The following is a 10,239-nucleotide window of genomic DNA, read 5'->3' on the forward strand; positions in this document are numbered from 1 at the left end:
CCGTAATGATCAAATCTTTTTACTGTTGAGAGCACTATGTCAGTCAAAAGTCAACATCCTTTAGTGCATACTGACATCGCTTCTGTGCCCTTGTAACCTGCATCGTATTTTTAAAGTTTATCTTACTATACATTTCAAAGTTGAAGACAAGCTATAACGAAGTATTAAACTTTAAGCTTGAACTGTTCTTGGTAGGGAATGCTGTCACTAGGAGGATTTTGCTTGCTTGAAACTTGGGAAAAACTGAGGAACAAGAGGTGTCAAAAAATGTAAACGCATGTCTAAAATGATCCTGAGTAGCCATTTATGTTTCCACAGGATTTCTCAATTAGTGTGACATGTAGTAGAAACAGCCTTTCTCGATGATCTTCAGAAGTTATCAGTATGCAGAGTGATATATAAAGTAATACCAGAAATCAATTAAATAAAAGGTTTTGACCTAAGAAAGTCCAAGATATCTAAGTAAAACAAAAAAAAAGCGCATGCCTTTGTTCCCCTGAGCACCTTAAATTTATGCCTTTTCCACCACATATAGAGAAGAAAACATTTAGGGAAGAATGATATTCAGCATTACAGAGAGGTATGCAACACACAAACCACTTCAACATTTTGATGAGCTAGTAGTCAAAATAGGTCCTTCTGGCTTCATGGATACAAAAAAGCACCTTAAGTTATTCTCATAGGATGGACATTTGTAAGTACGTACACCCTTCTCCCCACAGAGCACTCATTCAATCTAATCCAAAGAACTAATTACACCATCATAGTACACTGTGAAACAACAACTATTTTAACAGATCTACATTTTAATAGGAACATTTTTCCCCTCAGACACAATTCTGTATTCCCAATGAGCTGAAAGTCTGAATTTCTTTATTTTGTTCTTTTGTTGAAACTTCAAACAAAAAGCTGTGTGTCTTTCTAGATGTATTTAAACTGCTTTCTCTGCAGAACAAACTCAGTTGTCATGCAGATTTTTATCTTCAACTCAAACTGCACTCAAACACTGAAACTTTAACTGAGCACTGTAGTCTGGGAGTTAGGGCATCAGCTATCTTCTGCACAGGGAAGACAAAACTGCACAGATTGCGTGATAAAACGAATGAAAAACTGTGCTGGGCCAGGTCATAAGCAGCATCCTGTCCTAGTAGAGACCAGGAAAGAAATTAATGACAAAACATGTAAAGAGTAATAGTTACCTGGTCTGTCTTCCAAATCATCTCCAGCATTCATCTGTTTGGAGACAAAGGATGTAGCTACACACAAAAATTTGCTCAGTGCTACTAAAGTCACAGTCCAGTCTTTCCCAACACCACAATTTGCTTTCCTTTTACTTGCACACGTATAACCATTTGTGGGACTGTGCTGTAAACTACATCACTGATATAACTAAAGTTAAAATAATTGTCTAGGAAACTACTGCATTGGGAAGAGAATACCAGGTCAGAAGCAGGAAGTCCAGACTATTTGCCTGGTTGGGTTGCAAAAGTCAACGCTAGAAATTAAGTTTGCATGAATATGACAGACGGAGCTGTGGGAATCCAGGAGCTAGCACACTCACTCTTGTTGACTCTTTACCCATGTGGTAACATCCAGCAAAACTACTGTGGTAAGCTTGAGGCGAGTCACCTGCACACCGAGCTTCACTCTTACCATAGGAAGTTCCCAATTTCTGACAGCAACATAAAAAGTATCTTTCATGTGAAGACCCAAAAAACCTCTGTGGTGACTACTAGTGTTCTGCATTAGCCACCAAACTATCTTTCCTACCAAATTAAGTCACTCTCTGAGACTCACCTATTAAATAATTTTATTATATGTAATAATTTGTATATACATGCTATATATAAAATTAATTTTACATAAGCAAAGATTAAAACACTATACAACATACAAAGAGATTATAGAACTGATCTTTCAAATTTGATACTATTAAGTATACTAATACATTCACTCACAGCAACTTCAGCAGGAGGCAAAAGCCTCATTTATTCTTAGGCAACTGCGCACACAATAGGAAAATACAGCAAAGTGGCAAGGCTGCCAGCACAGGCCAATACAAGCCTCCAAGCACTTCTTTTTAGGACTCAGTATGTTACACACCATACTCAAAACTCTTTTACCAATGAAAGTGTTCCACAAAATGTATGTGATATAAATTCTGTTTTTATCTAAAACACAAATTACTGTAATGTTAAACACTGTAATAAGATAATTTAACTATGATCTTACTGATGTTGGACACTTGCATATGATGAGTCTGTAAAGTCAGTAGCTGAATCCAGTCAGCAGTGCATACTCAAAAGAGGTATCAACATGTCCTAGCAAAGATGAATGGACCAAATTAGGATCTGTGCTCCCAAGACCCAACTCCAGTACTGAAGTCAAACCCTGCTTATAACGTATGACTTCTCCTGTTATATGGACACCCCAAAGTCACACTCTAATAACAGAGAGACACCTAACAATAGAGATATATCCAGAATGCCTATTACTGCACGCCAGTATCCAGGACTTTCTACCTTCAGCTCATGCAATGTTTGTTTCACTTTGCAAACCTTCATCATGAGTTCCTTCCACTTTTTTCATCTATTCCCAGCCCCTACCAATCATCACCACTATTGCAGCAGCACAAAGGCTCAGAATTTAGTTTTATAATGGTGGAGGCATAAATGAGAAAATTATTTGGACAAAAAAAGAGGGACAGACAAAACACTCCTAAGAGTTGAGGATACTGGAGAAAACAACATTTTGCAGAGACATACAATAGTTTATAGTATCATTAAAAAAAATGCAAAACTGAAAGTCATAGTAGTACTGTGTTTGTAATTTGTGCTGTGTTTCCCCGTTATCTTTGTAAGGCAGAAAGTGTAGCTTTTACTTTCAGTATTCTTCTGAAGAACCGTCTTCTACTCCAGGCACACAGAAAAGTACAACATAAAGTGGCAATTTACAGACAGGACTTTTTAATACGTAATCATGTAGATTATACTTTAAATAACACAAAACTAAATATCAAACGCTGCATATCTAGCCTCTCCAGGATGTAGCATAGCAGAGAGTGGACTGTACCCAATCCCATAGAGAATGTGATTGCCTTAACAAGGTCCTTGGAGCCAATGAGGCTGTTGTCCTCCAAGTAGGTTTTACATTATTGCAACAGGTGAGGGAAAATTCCCTCACTTTTTCTGGGGGGAGGAGGAGGTGCCACTGTAATTTAGACAGCACTAAGAAAATGAAGGATTAAAAGGGGCAAACCATGGAGAAGAGCAAAAGCTAAGAGTCTTCTCCAATGCAATGAACTGGAGATTATGCAAATTCATACAGATAGCAACAACTCTGCATTTCTCCCTTTGTGTTCTCCTCTGGAGATGCTCCATTCTAATTCAGTCTCAAGTGACAAAATACTAGGCGTTACACACGCTACAAAAAATTAGACGTAAAAAAAATTTACATAATCCCTAAACTCATGCCAAGCTGATGCAAACAATGGTAAATTTGAGGCAACCAATTAAACGTAGGCTAAACGAAGGTTATATTTTCTTTACTACTATTTTATTTCCATGCTTTAAAATTTCTGTATGTCCTTACTTCTTAATTAAGTTCAAGACCTAGTACTAGGCAAGTATGAAGGCGAAATTCAGACAAAGATACTGTTTCAAACTGCCTACAAATTCTGAAAACTGTATATTCTGTTCAAGTTCTTCTTGGTATCTAGTAAGCTAGATTTGTTTCAGGTTTTGCTTTCCTCTTAAGGATGGAAATTAGGATCTTAGTGTACAATTTTGTTCCAAAGGTAGCATTACAGAGTTACAGAAAGCCCAGAGCTGGCTACAATATGGAGCAAGTTTAAGTGGATTTGGAAAATAAAAACAATAACTAAGAGATTTGTTTAAAGTGTTTCAGAGAAGAATAACTAAACTGACAGGATGAAACTATGCAGATGTAAATACAGCTTAAACTGTTCTTGAGTACATTTCAGCTACAGTGTGCAGAGAATTACTGCTGCCCACTGATACAGCCAGGTCATTTACCTACTCCACCATCTATCAAATGAACACATCAGTAAAGCTTCATGTTCTATCTTGGTCTGTTTCAACCAGGACTTCAAAAAAATACTGTTTTCTTTATCTACGAGAAAAGTTCTTAGGTTACCCAACAGCCATAGAAACAGGGATAAACTGAGAAGGGAGGGGGATGCAGTCCAAAAACACTCCATTTGAGGACTATGCCACCACTTCAATTTTTTTTTTTCATACATCTGCCTCTGCAGAATATCACATAAAGGCACTCTCAGCATTACCTGTAACTCTCCAGACTGTGGGCTTCTAGTTTAACTGCTTTTCCTAGATGCTGAAAGCCATCCTGCCTTTCTACTCAGCTAAGCTTTACAAGTTCCTGATCAGAAAAGCAGAAATACGGACTTTCAACTGAAAACAGATTTGCACTAGCACTGCACATACCTTTACACCAATTTCCTCACAGCATCACAAATTGACTGCAGTTTCAACATCTTGTAATCAGTCATGCCTATTCATTTATTTTTCCAAATGGGAAGATGTTTCCCTTCCCAATTGTCCCAAGAAAACAGATGTGAATTCACATCTCCTTTCCATCTTCTCTTGTTAATTTGGTTTTCAGTTTTCTCTACAGTGCGGCCCCTGTTCCCTCAGTGTCTTGACTCATCTTGCCTTAACCTCTGGATATGAGGAAGCTTTAATAACGATGTTCAAATTTCTTATACACAGTCCTTGTTCATTCCCATCTAAACCAAACTTCCTAAACTAAACTAAGTTAAACTCCCCCTAGTATTTGGCCAGCTGTCCAAGTCTTTGAGATGAGAAATTCAACAAGGTTAATGATCTCTACCTTGATTTGCCCCCAAAAACTTATGTGTAAATTTAGGCATTTCTATTTTGTAATAAACTACAAGGCAACAGAAGACACGCTACAAGATGTCTTCTTGAAACACATGTGAACATCAGCTCAGAAGAAAGACTGTCATTTAGTTTCAATCGCTCTAAATCAGATTTTAAGCTTCTGAGGAAAACAACAGTTGTGTACAAGCCTAAAAGCAGGACCTCACAGCACTGAATATTCAAGCAGTACCAGCAAAATGATTAACAACAGAGCTATAGATGATTTTTCTTACAAGAAATGCCACATACTTTATTTCCAAGTGATCCTATGCATTATTCTAAGCCGGTCATTTAAAAATTTGAATCATGAAAGTACTTAAGCCAGTGCTACTATAACACATATTACATACCCTACAGTAACTGCAGTTCTTTGAGATGTGTTGTCCACAGACTCTCAAGATTTTGGGTTCTTCTGGACAGTAATATGTGCTGCAGTACGCCTTTATTTTTTTCCTCTTTTTTTCCCATAGTTGAAAATATAAGAGAGGATAACTAGAAACGGGGAAGAAGAGTTGATCATGCTTGACATAGAAGAAGTCAGGAACTGCAGAAATAAGTAAGGTAAGCAGGAACACACAGAGAATTCTGTGACCAGTGGAGTTAAGTATTCCTACACAAAAGCATATTAGGCTGCTGCTAGGGTCAAACAACAGAATTGTCAGCAGTAACTGAGGAAGGCAGAACTGTTCAGAAGTATCTCTGTTCTATATTTCGGTAAAACAAAATAATAGTCCTATCACTACAAGAGAATGAAAAGCTTCCCACTCACAGTAACTCAAGAAGATGTAAAAACAGCTACTGAAATAAACACTTAATAAATCAACAAATTAGGATAATTTGCATTCAATAATTTAAAGAGAAGGCTGAAGAGCTCTCTGTAGTTTTAATGCTGCAACCCTTGGACCATGTGAATGCTCCAGTGGATTAGAAAAAAGCTAGCACTGTGGTAAGACTGAAAAAGGGTAAACAAAGAAGTAAGGAAGGAATTAATGCCACTCAAAATGGGATTATGGGAACAATTAGATTCAAAAGTAATTTTTTTTTAAATCAATGATGACACTATTGTTGACATAATACACTTGAGAGTTCTGCACAGCAAGTGACTTACTAGGATACAGTAAAACATCATGATTAAAAAAAATGAAGTACAAAACACACATGGAATACATGGATTGAAAACCGGCATGAAGTTTAAATGCAGATTAAGAATTATCATTTCTGTATAATAAATAATGAGGGCATGTCACCGACAATGCCTATTTTTTCCCCTCTTTCTGTCCTTAAAAATTACTACCTTTTGAAAAAAATGTGTCTTCTACAAGCATCGAAAGATAACTCATGTACAACCCAGCCTTACCTTCAAGAGGGCAATCACAACCAAGATTCTGGTGAGCATTACTGGCATTATAAAAGCCTGATGTTGTACTCGGTAAAAACTTCAGATGCTTTTTATGAGCCAGATGTACTGCCAAGTTAGTTTGAGAGATCAGAACCAAAGTATGTGATCCTGCCATGAGGTTCAAAAGACAAGAAAACTGCACAGAAACTGAAACAATGGACCTAAACTGCTGAGACTGCAAAAAAACAGAAGATGAGTTTCCAGCCTTCTTTTTAAGTTGAAGAAGTACTGGAAATAAAATCCCTTGCCTCTTTCACTTCATGGATACTTGCCATACATCTCCACAGGTGTAAGAGAGTTTTCTTTTTGCTTCAGGAGTATCTTGTAAAAAGGGTATTTGAAAAATGAAAAAGGAGTGAGTACCTGAAACTGGGTAATATATTCTTTTGTGAACATCTTGAGGATATCTGAGCCTAAGATAACTCAGGCTAACCTCCTTAACCTTGAGAATCTAAATTGCATCATCAGGCAGCATACATGACAGAATATTCACTTAAGAGTAACACAGACACAATGAAGTTTCACCTCACCACCATGGGCTGCAGGAAAATTAAACACAGAACAGAACAGCACATGGAAGTACACACACAGAGGAAGGATGTGACAGAAAAAATGCAAATCTATTCCACATCAGTAGATACTGCACTAAAAAAAATAATGAGACTAAAGTTATGCAAACTTTCTTAAATTTCGAGTGAAGTATTTTACTATATGCTGTTATAAGCAAGATTGTGAAACACATACAAGATCACCTAATTCTTCCACAATTTATTAATTTCCTTTGAAAATTATGAGAATGATGAGTAAATAAGGAATTAACCTTTTTGAAAGCAAACTATTTACACAAGATCAATAGATAACTCACTCTAATTCCTGCACTAGCTTAAATTTGTCAGTTTCCAATTTAATTTTTCATATCAAAAATAAAACAGTGCAGAAATTGTTTTTAACTATTTTGATTTTACAAAATGTAAACTAAATGCCTCAAATGTAAATGGGATAGCCCAAAACAGATGTTGTCAGATGAAAATATTTACTTAACATCATTGCTTCAGTTTACTTCATGCATTTCATATGACTTTTTTTAGTAATCAGATTCAATTTCATAACAACACCATGCCTCTCTCTCAAAAGCTTGGTATAAAGAATGCCTTAGAAGGAAAAACTGCATAACAAAGTAAAATTAATAAGGTTAAAAACTGGAACTTAAAAAGAAAGAGAAAAAACTAAGTTGTGTCATACTGAAAATCAGTCAAAGCTTTTTAAATGTTCTAGATGCTAGAAGAAAGCTATGCTTTAAGTAGCACTACTTCACCAGAGGCATTAAAATATTGAAACAAACATCTCTACAAGTAAAACTGTACATACTCCATTTTAAATTTTGTTTGGTTGGGGGTTTAGACTGTTTTACCTAACAGATGTTAGACCAAAGCCTCACCAGACACCAGCAGATAAAAGATAAGTTGTCACTTGGCCAACTATTTACCTTGAAAATTGTCAGCCAATTTTTTGGCCAAATTTAAAACAGCTTCAAAAGAACAGCTAAATTATTAGAACAGAATAGCTAAAATTACTTCAGCATGATAAACACTTCGGGTTCTGGCAGGAATGGAATGAAGTCCCCACCACAGTCAGCCAACCACTCCTACTCTCTATCAACTGGTATAAGTTGATCAACAGGCACGACTGTAAACTCCAACCGCAGCAGGCAGAGGAGTCCATAAGTAGCTGCATATACCCCTGCACAGGAGGAGCTGGGAAGAAAGATGAGGGAATTAAAACCTCAGTTTTGCAGTGGCACTTTGAGTCAACCCTTGAAAGGGATCCCTCTGACTTTATTCCAACTGTAGTCCAACCTCGAAAACTTAAAACTTTGTAGGCTTTTTTTATTTTTAAACAAATGAGTCTTCCAGCTGAGCACATCTGGGTTGATAAGCAGCAAAGTCCATTCTCAAGCCAATGCTACTTTCATTCAGGTCACTTGCTAGTTTCTTCAGATGCTACTGGAATAGTCAAAAGAAATATTTAAAAAAAAAAAATGCATCTAGCATCTTATAAAAAGTTAAGCAACCTAGGTAAGACCTGGTAAAATTGCCTTTTATCAGGAAATAGCCAATCCAAAATTGTGATTCAGTAAATTAATAAATTAGCTGAGACCCTACTACAGTTCCATTTTGATTAACACTGTTAAGTCTCCTCTGTCTGGACAAAAAAAAAAAAAAAAGCTAGTAACTTAAAAATTCTTTCAAACTGACAAAACTCGCATGATCATAAACACGAAAACTATGTTGGTACATTTCAGTATCCTGTATTTTTCCAAAAGGAATGTTAGTTTATAACAAATATTTTAAGAAGTAATCTATAAGCATGCTAATAAACACCTTTCTTGAACAGGTAAGCTGCTAGAGAGTAATGTGAACTGCACACATAACAGCCCTTTTTGTTACACACAATGCAGTATTTTATTACAAACTGCCAACAAAAGGAGTTAACTACTAGAGAGCTTTCTCAGATTTAACTCTCAAGACCAGAAGAGCGAAGCCAGAACACAGGTGAGAAAGGAATGTCTTTGCCAGTGTTTAAGACATAGATACTAATCAATACAGCTTTTCGTTCTGAAAAGCAATGCTGAAGAAAGTTTCAGCTATGACTAACCAATACACTTCCCCCTTCTCCACCACAAGACAGCACAGTGAGGAGGAATACGAGCTCTAATAAGTATTCTAAGATAAAAGTAGCTCAGCCAAGACTTTTCAGAACAAATTCAGTGCAATGGAAGGCTGCGTGTACACACACTTGGTAAAGCAGATATTTTGGTAGAAGACTGATTACTAGATATTTTTCAAAGAAAACTGTACATTTACTGGACAAAGCTATTAGCTTTGTATTAGGGTACTGATGACTGCCTATTATGTAAACAAAATGTAGGACCTATGTAAAGACATTTTGTCCTCTCACACACTCATGCGAACAGTAAAGATGTGCTCTGCTGCTTACATGGGAAGCGAAGCTTGGAAGAACACCTCTCACACAATGCGCTGTAGCTACCAAAACTTAAAACCCAACCCACAGTTTTCACAGCTAGACTGCTAACAGAGCAGTCTACATCATTTGGACTTCAGGTAATTACCAGCCACCTCTGGTCCAAGACTTAAAATACGTTCTCTTTATTTTTGCCTCGGGTAGAAAAGCTTTGCTAAATGAAAACGGAAAATACAGCCTGACTATTTGTTACGGAAAGAAGTGCGTTTTCTGGGTTGGGGGAAGAAAATCAAGGGAAACCCTTCTTGTCTTGCTTCAAAACTTGTTGAAAGTTTGCAGAAAAGAGGAATCAAGTAGCCTCTCGCCCTTTACCTTTGATTTGTCTCGTTCTGCTGTCCCTTCCACACATCTTCCTCCTTCAGTTTAAAACTAAATTGTTTTTCCTCATTTACAGATCAGAAAAGCAATAAATTCTTGACTGCAAAAAATTTTTTTGTAATTTCACCTATCTGCTTCTAATTGCATCTTTATTCTTCAACCTGAAGAAAGGGTGACATACTATATTGTAAGGGGTTATATATAAGAAGGGGAGCAACATCACTGAAAAATATTATCTCAGACAACTTTGATATAGACAAAATACCAGATGCATATGAAAAGACATTGAAGGTCAGTCAAGATAATTCAGTCTGATTCTGTTAGTTAAAAGCAGTTTCACAGTGATCATTACTTTGGAAAAGTAAGTTTCTTGTAACATAAAGGAGGGACCAATTAAATTCTCCCCAAATTTAAGGGATGGCAGATTTAATACCTTCCAGTCCATTTACTAGTCCTAGACAAGTAGGAAAAATGTCACTATAAATCTCCACCCTATCATTAATATAACCAGGTGTTTATAGCCATTCACTTCAGGCAATAGTTTCTGCTATTCATCTACCG

General features: G+C 36.6%; 1 protein-coding gene across 2 annotated transcripts in view; it reads right to left on the reverse strand.

Annotated features, from left to right (window-relative positions):
• Window positions 1–10,239, reverse strand: part of SP3 (Sp3 transcription factor) — a 37,373-nt gene that overhangs the window by 11,518 nt on the left and 15,616 nt on the right. The window lies entirely within an intron of this gene.

Source organism: Opisthocomus hoazin, chromosome 9 (assembly GCF_030867145.1).
Source record: "Opisthocomus hoazin isolate bOpiHoa1 chromosome 9, bOpiHoa1.hap1, whole genome shotgun sequence".
Lineage (NCBI taxonomy): Eukaryota > Metazoa > Chordata > Aves > Opisthocomiformes > Opisthocomidae > Opisthocomus > Opisthocomus hoazin.